Below are 18,596 nucleotides of genomic sequence, written 5' to 3' on the forward strand. Positions count from 1 at the left end.
TACAAAACCCTCACTCCCTCACTCAGTTATCACTCTCACTCAGTTATCATCCTCACTCCCTCACTGTTATCACCCTCACTCCCCTGTCCCTCCTGTACAAAACCTTCACTCCCCCTCCCTCCTGTACAAAACCCTCACTCCCCTCTCCCTCCTGTACAAAACCCTCACTCCCCTCTCCCTCCTGTACAAAACCTTCACTCCCCCTCCCTCCTGTACAAAACCCTCACTCCCCTGTCCCTCCTGTACAAAACCTTCACTCCCCTGTCCCTCCTGTACAAAACCTTCACTCCCCCTCCCTCCTGTACAAAACCCTCACTCCCCTCTCCCTCCTGTACAAAACCCTCACTCCCCCTCCCTCCTGTACAGAACCTTCACTCCCCCTCCCTCCTGTACAAAACCCTCACTCCCCTCTCCCTCCTGTACAAAACCCTCACTCCCCTCTCCCTCCTGTACAAAACCCTCACTCCCCTCTCCCTCCTGTACAAAACCCTCACTCCCCTCTCCCTCCTGTACAAAACCCTCACTCCCCTCTCCCTCCTGTACAAAACCCTCACTCCCCTCTCCCTCCTGTACAAAACCCTCACTCCCCTGTCCCTCCTGTACAAAACCCTCACTCCCCTCTCCCTCCTGTACAAAACCCTCACTCCCCTCTCCCTCCTGTACAAAACCCTCACTCCCCTCTCCCTCCTGTACAAAACCCTCACTCCCCTCTCCCTCCTGTACAAAACCCTCACTCAGTTATCACTCTCACTCAGTTATCATCCTCACTCCCTCACTGTTATCGCCCTCACTCCCGTCCCTCCTGTACAAAACCCTCACTCCCCGTCCCTCCTGTACAAAACCCTCACTGCCCTCTCCCTCCTGTACAAACCCTCACTCCCCCGTCCCTCCTGTACAAAACCCTCACTCCCCTGTCCCTCCTGTACAAAACCCTCACTCCCCGTCCCTCCTGTACAAAACCCTCACTGCCCTCTCCCTCCTGTACAAACCCTCACTCCCCCGTCCCTCCTGTACAAAACCCTCACTCCCCTGTCCCTCCTGTACAAAACCCTCACTCCCCTGTCCCTCCTGTATAAAACACTCACTCCCCTCTCCGCCCGGAGGCGGGTCTTATCTTTAAGGGAGGGGGGGGCGGAGCCTCCGATTTTGCTACATTCCCACTTTCACTTTCGACTCAGTGTCGAACTGGACGTCGCGACTGAGAAAATTCCCACAATTTATATTAAGCAGCTTTTCCCGTGCGTTCAGCAGCCGCCCCTCCCCAAGCCCCCACCCGGTGTGTGGGGTGGGCACTGAGGGTCAGCCAGCCCGTCATTCCGTCCCCCCCCCCCCACACCCCCAGTGCCTGTTCTCCTGCTCTTCCTGTCTGACTGGTTCCGGAATGTATCTGTTTTTTGAGACAATGTTGCCAGAGTCAGGCACGTGGTTCCATGGTGTAATGGTTAGCACTCTGGACTCTGAATCCAGCGATCCGAGTTCAAATCTCGGTGGAACCTGCTCGTTTTGTTCCCTTCTCCCTTTTAAACTTTGCCTTTTACCCCTGCAAGTATTGTCCTGAAGTGAATTTTCTGTGTCCTTACCTGGTTTTTATTTCTCTTTTAGAACATTATTCAGATGGTTTGTGCAACAAGTCCGGCTCTTCAAAGAGGGGACTATAAACTGCCCCCGCAGGAGACACTCTGAAATGGGAAAGGATATTTCATGCTTCTGCTGAACATTTTCACCTCCATTTCTCAGCATTTACAGAATCGCGGAATTGTTACAGTGCAGGAGGAGGCCATTCAGCCCATCACACCTGCACTGGCTCTCCAGATGAGCAATTTGCTTAGCGCCAATCTCCTGCCTTCTCCCCACAACCCTGCACATTCTTCCTTTTCAGATAACAGTCTCATTCCCTTTTGAACCTGCCTCCACCACACTCCCAGGCAGCGCATTCCAGCCCTTAACCCCTCGCTGCCTGGAAGTTTTTTCTCAGCTCACTTTTGCCAATTACTTCAAATCTGTGCCCTCTCGTTCTCATTCTGGATAATGTGGAATGGTTTCAGTTATTTCCCAGATTCTGGGCATAACCTTCTGCTGCTTCCAGGCTCTTAGAAAATCATTCCAAGGTTAATCCCTCCCTTCTGCCACCTGAAGTTGGTTCCAAGTACTGGGCAGCTTCATATACACCAAAGTGTTAGAATAATACAGCACCAAAGACCATTCAGCCCATTGTGCCTATGCTAGCTGGCTGAAGGGGCCATCCAAATGTTTCCCACTCCTGCTCCTTCCCTGCAAATATCTCCTCCTTTCGTATTTATGCAATTCCCTTTTGAAAGGCACAATTGGAGCTGTTTCCACTGCACTTTCAGGCAGCGCATTCTAGATAATAACAACTCATTGTGCAAAAAATTCCCTGCATCTTAGCGTAATTAAAGAGAATATTACATTCCTGGAGAGAGAGGATGTACTAGAGGGACCAATGACAGAATCTATTTGGTTAGAGTTAAGAAACAATAGAGGTACCATTACACCTCTTGGTTTATTCCACAGGCCACCAACTAGAGAACTGGAGAATTGGAAGTATTGCACCCTTTGTTCAAAAAGGGTCAAAGGATAAACCTGGCAATTATAGGTCAGTCAGCTTAAAGCTTTCTCACCATTCAGGTTAAGAGGTATTAATCTGGGACAAATTGGACAAGTGTGGATCAAGTGTGGCACCCCATTCACCACCTTCAACCTTCACTCCCCCCACCACCAATGCACAGTAGCAGCAGTGTGTACCATCTACAAGACGCAGGAACTCACCAAAGCTCCTTAGGCAGCACCTTCCAAACACACGACTTCTACCACCTAGAAGGACAAGGGCAGTAGTTGCATGGGAACACCACCACCTAGAATCATAGAAAGTTGATGGCACAGTAATGGGCCACTTGGCCCATCGTTCTGTGCTGGCCAAAATAACGAGTCATCCACTTTCCAGCATTTGGTCCTGTAAGTTACGGAACTTGAGATGCATATCCAGACACCTTATAATTGAGTTGAGGGTTTCTATCTGCACTACCCCAGACACCCCCCACCACCTCCCCCCCACCCACCACCCCCCCCCCCCCCCCCCCCCCCCCCACCCCCCAATCCTATGGGTCAAAAAAATTTCCTCATCACCTCTCTAACCTTTCCACCTGGAAGTTCCCCTCCATGCCACTCACCATCCTGACTTGGAAATATATCACCGTTCCTTCACTGTCACTGGGTCAAAATCCTGGAACTCCTCCCTAACAGCACTGTGGGTGTACCTACACCACATGGATTGCAGCAGTTCAAGAAGGCAGCTCACCACCACCTTCTCAAGGGCAACTAGGGATGAGCAATAAATGCTGGCCCAGCCAGCGAAGCCCACATCCCGTGGAAGAATTTTTTTTAACTTAAAAGCCAGCAAGTTTTTGTAAAGGAAAATCTTGTTGAACTAACTAGATTGAGTTTTTTGGTGAGGTAGTAGAGAGAGTTGATGAGGGTAATGCAGTTGAGGTGGTCTACACGGACTTCTAAAACACGTTTGATAAAGTACCACTTAACAGGCTTGTCAACAAAATCAGAGCCCATGGAGTGAAAGGGACAGTGGCAGCATGGATACGTAGTTAGACATGTGACAGAAAACAGAGTAGTGGTGATATGGTTGTTTTTCGGACTGGAGGAAGGCATTACAGGGGAGTTCCCCAGTGATCAGTACCACGAACCCTGCTTTTAAATATTGGTGATGCAGACTTGGGTGTACAGGACACAATTTCAAAACCTGTAGACAGCACAAAACTTGGAAGTATTGTGAACTGTGAAGAGAATAGCGACAGACTTCATTGGAAGGGACAGGCTGGTGGAATGGGCAGACATGTTGCAGATCAAAGTTAATGCAGAGAAGTGTGAAGTGGTTCATTTTGGTCAGAAGAACTAAGAGAAGTAATATAAAATAAAGTGTACAATTCTAAAGGATGTGCAGGAGCAGTGCGACTAGAGGGTACATGTGCATGAATTGTTGAAAGTGGCAGTGTAGGTTGAGAAAGTGATTAATAAGACATACAGAATCCTAAATTTATAGATAGGATACAGAGTGCGTGAGCAAGGAAGTTATAAAACACTAGCTCAGCTTCAAATGGAATATTGTCTCCAATTCTGGGCACCACACTTAAGGAAGAATATCAAAACACTAGAGAGAGCAGGAAAAAATTACAAGAATGATTCCAGGGGTGAGGAACTTTAATGATCTGAATAGATTGGAGAAACTAGGGCTGTTCTCCTTTGAGAAGGGAACATCGAGAGAAGATTTGATTGAGGTATTCAAAATCACGAGAGGTCCAAGCTGAGTAGATAAAGACACCATTGCCATTGATAGAAGGATCAAGAACCAGAGAGCACAGATTTAAGGGGATTGGCAAAAGAACCAAAGGCCACATGAGGGAAGACAATTTTGTGCAGTGAGTGGTTAGGATCTGGAATGCACTGCCTGAGCCTGTGGTGGACGCAGATTCAATTGTGGGAATTGGATAACTATCTGAAGGGAGAAAATTTGCAGGACCACAGTGGAGTGGGGCCACTCTTGCAGAGAGCTGGCATGCTCACAAAAAGCTGAATGGCCTCCTGTGCTGTAATCATCATATGGTTCTATGACCTCCATCTAGCTTTTTTACCTATGGTTACTGACCCTCCTGCAAAGGGTCTCCCTATTTACTCTATTCATGTTTCTCATAATTAAAACAAAACTTAATGTCTAGAAGGAGAATAACATCTCCAAGTCTCTCCATATTACTGAGGTCCCTCAGTCCTGCTCCTACTCCAGAAAATCTCCTCTACTCCCTCTCCAAAAGCCTCGATTTTCTTGTTAAAATGTGGAGCCTGGAATTGGATACAATCCCTCAACTGAGGTCTAACCAGTGATTTAGAAAGTTTTAGAATAACCCTCTTGCTTTTGTACTCGATGTTCTACTTTTAAAGCCAATGTTCCCCTTGCCTTTCTTAACAGATTGATCAACTTGTCCTGCCACCTTCAAGGATTTGTTGTCAAGTTACCTTTTACTAGTTTGAATTCTGCCTGGAGTATTCCAGATAAACCAAAAACCATCTTCAGAGCCTCTGTAAAATCACAACTCAGGTACTTGCTTTCTAAGTTGAAATTCCAGGCCTCTCCAGTATTGATAGATACAGCCATGTCCATATGGACATGTTTTCAGTCATGTTTAGGTCTGCACAGACCCTTCTGTCACTCCTCAAGAGGGCAGCAAGGTGCTCAACAATTAATAACTCTTTGCCTTCCTTCAGCACCACCCATAAGAAGGAAGAGGGCTCACAATGCTTTACCTTAAGGAGGAAAAACAATGCATTATGGAGGGAAAAAAGGGGATAGGACTAGAGTGAAGACTTGGTGGAAGGGAAGGATTTTCAAGCACAGATGGAGATGACTTGCAGGGGCATGAATGTAGTAGCCGAATGACTGGCTACTTAGTGAGGCAGAGGGCAAAGGCCAGTCAGTGTTTGAAGATTGGAGAATATAGTGCTGGTGGAAAGCATTAAGACAGGGCAGTCCGAGATCATAGAAGGATTTGAAGGCGTGGATGAGGACAAATACACGAGAAAAACGTTCAGTGGGGGACTTTGAAAGAGACCTCAGAGCAGGTCAGATTTTAAGAGCCAAAGACAAGCTAAAAAAGAATAAAAAGGGAGAAAGTAAAGTATGAAAGAAAGCTAGCTAGAGATATAAAAACAGGTGGTTAGAGTTTCTACGAGTAATTGAAAAGGAAAATAGTAACTAAAGTGAGTGATGGTCCTGTGGAGAGTGATTCTGGAGAATTACTAATGGAAAACAAGGAAATGGTGGAAATTTGAACAGGTGTTTTGTCTGTCTTCACTGTAGGAAAATTGGAAAACTTCTCAAAGATACTTGGAAATCAAAGGAGAGGAACTTAAAACAATCAGCATCACCAGGGAAAAGGTGCTATGAAAACTATTGGGCCTAAAAGCTGACAAGTCCCCAGGACCAGGTGGTCTGCATCCTAGAGTCTTAAAAGAGACTGTAGAGATAGTAGATGCATCGGTTATCATCATCCAAAATCCCTTAGATTCTAGAAGAGTCACAGTGGATTGGAAATAGCTAATGTAACACCTTTTTCAAGAAAGAAAGGAGACAGAAAGCAGGAAACTATTGGCCTGTTAGCCTAATATCTGTCATAGGGAAATTGCTGGAATCCATTATTAAGGAGGTTATAGCAGGATCCTTGGAAAATACTTGAGTCAACATAGCTTTGTGAAAGGGGAATCATGTTTAACTAATTTATTAAAGTTCTTTGAGGAGGTAACAAGCAATATGGATAAAGGGGAACCTGTAGATGTGGTGTACTTGGATTTCCAAAAGGTATTTGATAAAGTGGCATATCAAAGGTTACTACACACAATGAGAGCTCACGGTGTAGGGGGTAACATATCAGCATGGATAGGGGATTGGTTAGTTAACAGGAAGCAGTGTATACGGATAAATGCATCATTTTCAGGTTGGTAAGCTGTAACTAGGGTGCCACAGGGGTCAGTGTTTGGGCCGTAACTATTTTCAATCTATATCAATGACCAAAGGGACCAAATGCATGGTAGCCAAATTTGCTAATGACATCAAGATAGGTAGGAAAGTAAAGTTGTCAAGAGGAGGTAAAGAGTCTGCAAAGATTATAGATAGTTCAGATGAGTGGGCAAAAATTTGGCAGATGGAGTATAATGTGGGATACGTGGACTCATCCACTTTGGCAGGAAGAATGTAAAAGCAGAATATATTATTTACATGGTGAGAGATTGCAGCATTTATTAGTACAGAGGGAGCTGGGTGTCCTGGTACATGAATTACATAGAGTTAGTATACAGGTACAACAAGGGATTAGGAAGACAGATGGAATGCTGGGAGTTATTGCAGGGAGTTGGGGTGGGGGGTGGGGGGTGGTGGGTGGGGGGTGCAGAATATGAAATTAGGGAAGTTTTACTGCAGCTGTACAGGGCCTCGGTGAGACCACATCTGGAATACTGTTTGGTCTCCTTATATAAATGCATTAGCAGTTCACAGAAGGTTCACTCAACTTATTCATGGGATGAGGGGCTTATTTTATGAAGAGAAGTCGAACAAGTTGGGCCTTAATCCACTGGATGAGAGAGGATCTTATTGAAGCATAGAAGATCCTGAGGGGACTTGATAGGGTGGATATCTGGAGGACGTTTTCTCCTTTTTGGAGAGACTAAAACAAGTGGGTACAGTTTATCAATAGGAGTTTAAGAAGAGGATGCTTTTAAAACAGATGAGGAGAGTTTGATTTCTCCTAGAGGATGGTTAGTCTGTAGAATTCTCTTCCTCAGAGAACAGTGGAGTCTATTCAAGGCTGAGTTAGACAGATTTTTTCATAGATAAAAACAAAAAAACTGCTGATGCTGGAAATCCAAAACAAAAACAAAAACAGAATTACCTGGAAAAACTCAGCAGGTCTGGCAGCATCGGCGGAGAAGAAAAGAGTTGACATTTCGAGTCCTCATGACCCTTCGACAGAACTTGAGTTCGAGTCCAAGAAAGAGTTGAAATATAAGCTGGTTTAAGGTGTGTGTGTGGGGGGCGGAGAGAGAGAGAGAGAGAGAGGTGGGGGGGGGGTGTGTGGTTGTAGGGACAAACAAGCAGTGATAGAAGCAGATCATCAAAAGATGTCAACAACAATGGTGCAAAAGAATACATAGGTGTTAAAGTTAAAGTTGGTGATATTATCTAAACGAATGTGCTAATTAAGAATGGATGGTAGGGCACTCAAGGTATAGCTCTAGTGGGGGTGTTTTTTTTAAAAAAAATAATGGAAATAGGTGGGAAAAGGAAAATCTTTATAATTTATTGGGAAAAAAAAGGAAGGGGGAAACAGAAAGGGGGTGGGGATGGGGGAGGGAGCTCACGATCTAAAGTTGTTGAATTCAATATTCAGTCCGGAAGGCTGTAAAGTGCCTAGTCGGAAGATGAGGTGTTGTTCCTCCAGTTTGCGTTGGGCTTCACTGGAACAATGCAGTAAGCCAAGGACAGACATGTGGGCAAGAGAGCAAGGTGGAGTGTTAAAATGGCAAGCGACAGGGAGGTTTGGGTCATTCTTGCGGACAGACCGCAGGTGTTCTGCAAAGCGGTCGCCCAGTTTACGTTTGGTCTCTCCAATGTAGAGGAGACCATATTGGGAGCAACGAATGCAGTAGACTAAGTTGGGGGAAATGCAAGTGAAATGCTGCTTCACTTGAAAGGAGTGTTTGGGTCCTTGGACGGTGAGGAGAGAGGAAGTGAAGGGGCAGGTATTGCATCTTTTGCATGGGCATGGGGTGGTGCCATAGGAGGGGGTTGAGGAGTAGGGGGTAATGGAGGAGTGGACCAGGGTGTCCCGGAGGGAGCGATCCCTACGGAATGCCGATAGGGGGGGTGAAGGGAAGATGTGTTTGGTGGTGGCATCATGCTGGAGTTGGCGGAAATGGCGGAGGATGATCCTTTGAATGTGGAGGCTGGTGGGGTGATAAGTGAGGACAAGGGGGACCCTATCATGTTTCTGGGAGGGAGGAGAAGGTGTGAGGGCGGATGCGCGGGAGATGGGCTGGACACGGTTGAGGGCCCTGTCGACAACCGTGGGTGGAAAACCTCGGTTAAGGACAAAGGAGGACATGTCAGAGGAACTGTTTTTGAAGGTAGCATCATCGGAACAGATGCGACGGAGGCGAAGGAACTGAGAGAATGGGATGGAGTCCTTACAGGAAGCGGGGTGTGAGGAGCTGTAGTCGAGATAGCTGTGGGAGTCGGTGGGTTTGTAATGGATATTGGTGGACAGTCTATCACCAGAGATTGAGACAGAGAGGTCAAGGAAGGGAAGGGAAGTGTCAGAGATGGACCACGTGAAAATGATGGAGGGGTGGAGATTGGAAGCAAAATTAATAAATTTTTCCAAGTCCCAACGAGAGCATGAAGCGGCACTGAAGTAATCATCGATGTACCGGAGAAAGAGTTGTGGAAGGAGGCCGGAGTAGGACTGGAACAAGGAATGTTCCACATACCCCATAAAGAGACAGGCATAGCTGGGGCCCATGCGGGTACCCAGAGCCACACCTTTTATTTGGAGGAAGTGAGAGGAGTTGAAGGAGAAATTGTTCAGTGTGAGAACAAGTTCAGCCAGACGGAGGAGAGTAGTGGTGGATGGGGATTGTTTGGGCCTCTGTTCGAGGAAGAAGCTAAGGGCCCTCAGACCATCCTGGTGGGGGATGGAGGTGTAGAGGGATTGGATGTCCATGGTGAAGAGGAAGCGGTTGGGGCCAGGGAACTGGAAATTGTTGATGTGACGTAAGGTGTTAGAGGAATCACGGATGTAGGTGGGAAGGGACTGGACAAGGGGAGAGAGAAGGGAGTCAAGATAACGAGAAATGAGTTCTGTGGGGCAGGAGCAAGCTGAGATGATCAGTCTACCGGGGCAGTTCTGTTTGTGGATTTTGGGTAGGAGATAGAAGCGGGCCGTCCGAGGTTGGGCGACTATCAGGTTGGAAGCTGTGGGAGGGAGATCCCCAGAGGAGATGAGGTCAGTGACAGTCCTGGAAACAATGGTTTGAAGTTCAGTGGTGGGGTCATGGTCCAGGGAGAGGTAGGAGAAAGTGTCTGCGAGTTGACGCTTAGCCTCCGCGTGGTAGAGGTCAGTGCGCCAGACAACAACAGCACCAACCTTGTCAGCGGGTTTGATGACAATGTCAGGGTTGGACCTGAGAGAATGGAGTGCAGTAAGTTCAGAGAGAGACAGGTTAGAATGGGTGAGAAGAGCAGAGAAATTGAGACGACTAATGTCGCGCCGACAGTTCTCAATGAAAAGATCAAGAGAAGGTAAGAATCCAGAGGGAGGGGTCCAGGTGGAGGGAGACACTTCCCTTCCCTTCCTTGACCTCTCTGTCTCAATCTCTGGTGATAGACTGTCCACCAATATCCATTACAAACCCACCGACTCCCACAGCTATCTCGACTACAGCTCCTCACACCCCGCTTCCTGTAAGGACTCCATCCCATTCTCTCAGTTCCTTCGCCTCCGTCGCATCTGTTCCGATGATGCTACCTTCAAAAACAGTTCCTCTGACATGTCCTCCTTTGTCCTTAACCGAGGTTTTCCACCCACGGTCGTTGACAGGGCCCTCAACCGTGTCCGGCCCATCTCCCGCGCATCCGCCCTCACACCTTCTCCTCCCTCCCAGAAACATGATAGGGTCCCCCTTGTCCTCACTTATCACCCCACCAGCCTCCACATTCAAAGGATCATCCTCCGCCATTTCCGCCAACTCCAGCATGATGCCACCACCAAACACATCTTCCCTTCACCCCCCCTATCGGCATTCCGTAGGGATCGCTCCCTCCGGGACACCCTGGTCCACTCTTCCATTACCCCCTACTCCTCAACCCCCTCCTATGGCACCACCCCATGCCCATGCAAAAGATGCAATACCTGCCCCTTCACTTCCTCTCTCCTCACCGTCCAAGGACCCAAACACTCCTTTCAAGTGAAGCAGCATTTCACTTGCATTTCCCCCAAATTAGTCTACTGCATTCGTTGCTCCCAATGTGGTCTCCTCTACATTGGAGAGACCAAACGTAAACTGGGCGACCGCTTTGCAGAACACCTGCGGTCTGTCCGCAAGAATGACCCAAACCTCCCTGTCGCTTGCCATTTTAACACTCCACCCTGCTCTCTTGCCCACATGTCTGTCCTTGGCTTGCTGCATTGTTCCAGTGAAGCCCAACGCAAACTGGAGGAACAACACCTCATCTTCCGACTAGGCACTTTACAGCCTTCCGGACTGAATATTGAATTCAACAACTTTAGGTCGTGAGCTCCCTCCCCCATCCCCACCCCCTTTCTGTTTCCCCCTTCCTTTTTTTTCCAATAAATTATAAAGATTTTCCTTTTCCCACCTATTTCCATTATTTTTTTAAAAAAAAACACCCCCACTAGAGCTATACCTTGAGTGCCCTACCATCCATTCTTAATTAACACATTCGTTTAGATAATATCACCAACTTTAACTTTAACACCTATGTGTTCTTTTGCACCATTGTTGTTGACATCTTTTGATGATCTGCTTCTATCACTGCTTGTTTGTCCCTACAACCACACCCCCCCCCACCTCTCTCTCTCTCTCTCTCTCCGCCCCCCACACACACACCTTAAACCAGCTTATATTTCAACTCTTTCTTGGACTCGAACTCAAGTTCTGTCGAAGGGTCATGAGGACTCGAAACGTCAACTCTTTTCTTCTCCGCCGATGCTGCCAGACCTGCTGAGTTTTTCCAGATTTTTTCATAGACAAGGGATTTGAGAGTTATGGGGTTCAGGCTGGAAAGCAGAGTTGAGACCACAACCAGGTCAGCCATGATCTTATTGAATCGTGCGGTAGGCTCGAAGGGCTGATTGGCCTTCTCCTGCTCCTAAATCCAATGGTTCAGATGCTTGAACAGATTACCAGTGACAGATTGGGTCAGGGGGTTGGAGGCAATCCCTCATGACTTTTCATACAATACCATTGCTTCCTTTCATTGTTCTTTCCAAGCTATAGGTTTGCTGTACAAAACACTTGATGTGTGCTCCATAGTAATATTGCCTTTTCATAGTATGTATTTCAATATTAACCCTTTTAGCTCAATGTTATCCAGATCACTTATTTAATAAACTATATCTGCTTCTCTTCTCAGCACAATGTCTTCATCTTTCTCCAACGTAATCAGCTTCATTGAGAATAAAAAAAGATTTACAGTACATCACTGTAGACCTCAAATGTTGTAATCTCCGGATTACTCCCAATGCCACATGCCAGTGAGTAGAGGAATAGGAGGATAAGGCAGATGAATGCGTGGCTGGAAAGATGGTGCAGGAGGGAGGGCTTCAGATTCCTGGGACTGGCTCTGGGGAAGTTGGCACCTGTACAAGCCGGGCGGGGTGCACCGGAACAGAGCTGGGACTGAATCTCTTGCGGGGTGCTTTGCTAGTGCTGTTGGGAGGGGCTTTAAACTAACTCGGCAGGGGTGTGGGAACCAGGAGAGAATATTAGAGAGGACTACCAGCATAAAATACAGGGAGAGACAGATAATACTGGAATAGAGAATAGTAAGTTGATAGGTGGAGTCGGGATGAGGGAGAAAGTAACAAAATCTAAACCAGGGTTACTGTGCATGTTTGTGAATGCACGGAGTATAGTAAATAAAATCGGGGAGTTACAGGCATCAGTTGCCATTTGGAAATATGATGTTCTGGTGATAACCGAGACCTGGCTCAAGGAAGGGCAGAACTGGGTGTTAAATATTCCTGGGTACAAGGTGTTCAGAAGAGATAGGGAAGGGGGAGGGGTGGCAGGTATTGGTTAAGGAGAGCATTGCCGCGATGTAGTTTATCGACTGCCAACTAGTGAGAATGACATAGAAAAGCAAAGCTGCAGGGAAATTACAGAGAGATGCAGGCATTATAGAGTAGTTATAATGGGGGACTTTAATTACCCGAATGTAGACTGGGCCAGTGGTAGTGTAAAGGACAGAGAGGGGCAAAATTTCCTAGATTGTGTTCAGGAAAATTTTCTACAGCAGTATGTGTCCAATCCAATAAGATGCACTGTTGGACCTGGTTCTTGGAAATGAGGTGGACAAAGTAGATCAAGTGTCAGTGGGGGACCATTTAGGAGACAGTGATCATTGTATTGTACGTTTTTAGGATGATGATAGGATAGAAAAGGACGATAGGCAATCCAGAGTAAGAATAATTAACTGGGCAAGAGCAGACTTTGATGGGGTAAGAACGAAACTGGGGCAGATAGACTGGAACGAAAGATTGGCTGGCAAAACTGTAGCTCAACAATGGGCTACCTTCAAGGTATATTCCATCGAAACAGAAAGGTAGGGCAAACAAATCCAGAGCTCCCTGGATGAAAAAGGAGATAGAAATTAAGATAAAGAAGAAAAAGTGTGCTTATGACAGGTGTCAGGTAGAAAATATATTTGAGAACCAAGAGGAGTACAGAAGGATCAGAGAGGAGGTGAAAAAGCATATTAGAGAAGTGAAGAGGAATTATGAGAGAAGATTGGCAGCCAACATAAAGTTGTTTATAGAAGATTCAAAGTCTTCGATAGACATATTAATAGTAAAAGGGTGGTAAAAGGAGGAATAGGGCCGATTAGGGGCCTAAAAGGGAATTTACACATGGACAAAGGGGCCACGGCTGAGGTATTAAATGAATAATTTGTATCCGTCTTTACCAAGGGGGTAGATGTTACCCAGGCCATGGTGACAGACAAGGAAACTCTTGTCACTAGAAGGGTTCAAAATTGATAAGGAGGAAGCGTTGAATAGACTTAAAGATGACAAATACCAGACAAGATGCATCCAAGGATATTGAAGGAAGTGAGTAGAAATTGCAGGGGCACTGGCCATAATTCTTCAGTCTTCCCCAGACTCAGGGGAGGTGCCAGAGGACAGGAGAATTGCAAACATTACGCCCTTGTTCAAAAAAGGTTGTAAAGATAAGTCCAGCAATTACAGACCAGCCAGGTTAACTTCAGTGGGGGAGCAGGATTCTAGAAACAATCATTTTGGATAGGATTAGTCACATGGAAACATATGAGTTGATAAGGAAGAGCCGGCATGGATTTCTAATGGGGAATCGTGTTTAACTAACTGGCTGGAGTTTTTTGAAGAGGGAACAGAGAAGGTCAATGAGGGTAATGCCGTTGATGTGGTGTACATGGACTTTCAAAAGGTATTTGATACAGTGCCACACAACAGACTTTAGAGAAAATTTATGCTCAAGGAATAAAAAGGACAGTAACATCATGGATGCAAAATTGGCTGAAAAATAGGAAGCAGAGAATAACAATCAATGGATATTTTTCGGGCTGGAGGAAGGTTTGTAGTGGAGTTCCCCAGGGGTCAGTATTGGGACCCTTGCTTTTCCTGATATATATTAATGATCGAGATCTTGGTGTGCAGGGGACAATTTCAAAGTTTGCAGATGATACGAAGCTTGGGAGTTTTGTAAACTGTGAGGAGGACAATGTGGAACTTCAAAAAGACACAGGCTAGTTGGTGGAGTGGGCAGATTGGTGGCAGATGAAGATCAATGCAGAGAAGTGTGAGGTGATGCATTTCAGTAGGAAGAACATGGATGGACAATATAAAATGGGTGAAATTTTGAAGGGGGTGCAGAATCAGAAGGACCTGGGTGTATATGTGCATAGGTCATTGAAGGTGGCAGGTGGAGAGAGCAGTTAATGAAGCATATAGTATCCTGGGCTTATTAATAAATAGAGTACAAGAACAGGGAGGTTATGTTGAATTTGTAAAAGACACTTGTTAGACCTCAGCTGGAATATTATGTACAGTTCTGGGCACCACACTATAGGAAGGATGTGAACCCATTGGAAAGAGTGCAGAAGAGGTTTACAAGAATGGCTCCAGGGATGAGAAATTTCACTTATGAAGATAGATTGGAGAGGTTAGGACTGTTCTCCTTGGAGAGAAGGCAGCTAAGGTTTGATAGAGATGTTCAGAATCATGAGGAGGCTGGACAGAGTATATAGGGAGAAGCTGTCCCTGCTCGTAAAAGGATCAAGAACGAGAGGGCACAGACTTAAAGTGATTTGCAAAATAAGCAAATGCGATGCGAGAAAAAAGACTTTTTCACACAGTGAGTGGTTCGGGTCTGGAATGCATTAACTGTAAGTGTGGTGGAGGCAGGTTCAATTGAGGCATTCAGGAGAGTATTAGATAATTATCTGAATAGAAGCAATGTACAGGGGTACAGGGAAAAGGCAGGAAAATGGCATTAAGTCATAATGTTCATTTGGAGAGACGGTGCAGACATGATGGGCTGAATGGCCCCTTTCTGTGTCGTTAAATTTGAGAGATTCTGTAATACATGACATGGCCCGAAACAGTAATATAAAAACATATTTATATTCTTACATAACTAGTTAAACCATCAAGGGAACCACTATTTTGAGCTGTTGAAGAGTCATACGGACTCGAAACGTTAACTGTGTTCCTCTCCGCAGATCCTGTCAGGCCTGCTGAGTTTTTCCAGCTATTTTTGTTTTTGTTTCAGATTCCCAGCATCCGCAGTAGTTTGCTTTTATCTAAGTACTTAATCTGCTGCAGAGTGCTTCAGGCTGCCCACCGTGCACATGAATTTTGTGTAACTTGCCTTTAACCATAGAAGGCAAATTACATCTTCAAAGTTAAACCTCAGAAAGATGGTGAATTAGCTACTGTTGCTCTATGTCACCCAATGAACTTCCCAAAGTTCTCGGGCTTTTATTCTTTAATAATTTTGAATAAAAATTTGGGAAAAAACTATTATTTATGTGCATGTTTCTTTTTAATTTGGTAGTTTGGTACTTTATATGCCAGCAAGATCACCTCTTTGCCTTCCCTCTGGGCAGTACAGCTTCTCAATCAACTTGATCAAATCATCCTCATTCTTGCTCTTTCCTGCACACTTCCCAATACATGTATGTCCCCTTTTGTTGTGTAGCCTCCAAAATTGCAGTGTTCCATATGTGGCCTGAATAATTAATAAACAATATTTGGAGACTTCAAATTAATCCATGTACAAGGATACTTTCTTTTAATAACTGAATTGACCGACTAGATTACATGGATGTGGATGTAACCTTTGTACAGGAGTCTCCCAGATTTGCTAAAACATTTCAGTTATCAAGGTTGAAGTTTTATGGGCCAATTTACTGATGCTCTTGCTCCAAGGACAGGGGAGAGCAACTGGCCATTTAGAAGCATAATTCCCAGTTTATTTCGGCTCTCACTACACAATTTTCCATTTCTGATTGCAGGCTTGGTGCCTGGTATCTTGATACCAGGAATGAGGGACTTCAGATATGGGAAGACAAGAGAAACTGGGATTGTTCTCCTTAGAGCAGAGTGGGTTAGGGGGGGAAAGATTTGATACAAGTTTTAAAAATGGAGAGGTTGTGATAGAGGAAGTAGAAACTGTTTCTACTGGCAGGAGGGTCAATAACCAGAAGACACAGATTTAAGACAACTGGCAAAAGAACTAGGGGAGATGAGAATGGTTTTTACACAGCGAGTTATTGAAACCCAAAATGCACTGCCCCCAAAGAGTAGTGGAATCAGATTCAATAGCAACTTTCAAGTGGAAGTTGGATAAATATTTTAAAAGGGGGAAAAACTGTAGATGAAACATAATGGGCTGGATAGTCTCCTCCTATGTTTCAATGTCTATTTCTAGAAGAACCTAGGGTTTGATAAGATGATGCAGGGAAAATATTTTATATTCTTATTACTGAGGTGGCAAGGTAATATTCATAAGTTTACTAAGTACATTCTGGCACAACCAACAGGAATTAACACTTAATAGATTCACCAGAATACTATCAGGGCTCCAAGGGTTAAATTACGAAGAGAGGAATGATGTAAACTAGGCTTGTATTCCCGAGATGTAGGAAGATTAAGGGATGACTTGATCAAGGTTTTTAGGATTTGGAAAGGAATCAGTAGGGTAGATGGAGAGACAAGGGACAAGGGGCAGAGCCTAAATTCAAAGCCAGGTCATTCAGGAGAGAAGTTAGAAAACACTTCACACACGGTGGAGGAAGTGTGGAACCCTCTTCCAGAAAAAGCCATATATACTAACAATTAAAAATCTATCGATCTCAGATTTTAATTAAACAAGGGTATTAAGGAAATGGAACCAAGGTAGAGTTAGGGTACAGATCAACCATTATAGAATTGAATAGTGGAACATACTTGGGCAGTAAATATCTTTATTCCTGCATGCAAGATATATTACGTTTTCACTCGAAAACATGAACTTTTACTAGACTTAGTCTCCTCTTCAAGGTGTAACTCTAAACGAAGTTTGAGCAGAAAAAGAGACTGCTTGGCAGTTAACTGTTGCCATTACCTCATGCATTCTCCATGGCAACACCTCTACCAGAGTCCACTTGCTAACCAATCAGCATTCTCTTCTCATACAGTATAAATTGTTGTTCCCTTTACATTTGGTATTGTGTGTTGTCCTGATGAGCGCAAAATGAAAATTTTTGACAAAAAATATCTTTTTCAGCAATAATCTAAACAGAAAATGATTTCTCTCAATGATCAGAATGATTTTCTGTTGACTGGAACCCACTAACAGAATGTGCCATTTGTTTGATAACACATTACACTTACAGGTTGCTATGTGTCTCTCTTTCATATTCAGCTTTTTTTTTGTACAAATGAAGACTTAGAAGTTCAGGGCAGAAAGCTTGACTTGCATTTATGTAGCATCCTTCCACAACTCAGATCACCTCAAAGCTCTTTACAACCAATTAACCACTTTGGAGTTGCAGTCACTGCTGTAATGTAGGAAACATCTCAGCGAATTTGTGCACAGGAAGCTCCCACAAGTGGTAATGTGATAACGAACTGGTAATTGCATCATAAGGACGGTGATTCTGATAGTGCAGCACCCATTTATGACTGTACGGAAAGCCAGCCTAGGTAATGCACTCAAGTTCTTCATTGGCACTTCAACCCACAACTCTCAGCCTCAGCTTTGCTCAAGTTAGTTGCTTACCTCCAAGACAATAAATTCACCATATCCTTAAAACTTGCACTTTAGCACAAAAGATTAAGAGCCATGAAATCTGGGAAAAGGATAACAAATTGGATTTAAAACTCGTTAGAAGAGAAGATACAAAGACTGTTAAATACAATTTCTTAGTGGTGGACAGGCACCAAGATGAAAAATTGGAGAGGAGACTCAAGCTGCATAGAGGACTGGGAGAGACAAACAGCACTAGGGTAAAGAATTGTTCAGAAATTGGGGGGGAGAAACCAGACAGTGGCATGATGCAGTCTACAACAAATTTGAAGTGCAATGTGTAAAGGAACATAATAAAACTGGTGAGCTGAAGACACAAGGTGCCATATTGGACCATGATACAGTAGGAATGTCAGAAAACTTTTTTTCTATTAATAGAAACTCCACTGACCCCATCTCACAGATCCTGAACCTATGTGGCTGGTCAGCTGAAAGGTGACTGATCTAATAATCCTCAATTCCACTTTCCTGCCTTTTCCCCATCACACTTGATTCTTTACTGATTAAAATTAATGGCCCTACAGCCCTCTGCGGCAAAGAATTCCATGGATTCACTACCCTCAGAGAAGAAATTCCTCCTCATGTGTGTCTTAAATGGGTGCCTCCCCTTACTCTGAGACTGTGCCCTCTGGTCCTGCACTCTCCCACAAGGGGAAACAGCCTCTCAGCATCTACCCTGTCAAGCCCCCTAAGTAACTTACATGCTTCAATAAGGTCGCCTGTCATTCTTCTAAACTCCAATGAGTGCAGGCCAAACCTACTCAACCTCTCCTCATAAGAAAATCCCTTCATACCCGGCATCAACCGAGCTAACCTTCTCTGGACTGCCTCTCATGCTAGTATATCTTTCCTTAGCTAAGGGATTCATTGCTGGACTAATCAAGTCTATGGTATACATGCAATGATGTGATCAGATAGTCAGAGAGAAGCACTGATGGGCAACAATACTACCA

At 44.9% G+C, this 18,596-nt stretch overlaps 1 non-coding gene across 1 annotated transcript; it reads left to right on the forward strand.

The window, feature by feature from the left end:
• The first annotated feature begins 1,424 nt into the window (after positions 1-1,424).
• trnaq-cug lies at positions 1,425-1,496 on the forward strand. The gene has a single exon. It is a non-coding gene; the product is annotated as a tRNA-Gln (tRNA).
• The last annotated feature ends 17,100 nt before the right edge of the window (positions 1,497-18,596 follow it).

This window comes from Carcharodon carcharias, chromosome 31 (genome assembly GCF_017639515.1).
Source record: "Carcharodon carcharias isolate sCarCar2 chromosome 31, sCarCar2.pri, whole genome shotgun sequence".
Taxonomy (NCBI): Eukaryota; Metazoa; Chordata; class Chondrichthyes; order Lamniformes; family Lamnidae; genus Carcharodon; species Carcharodon carcharias.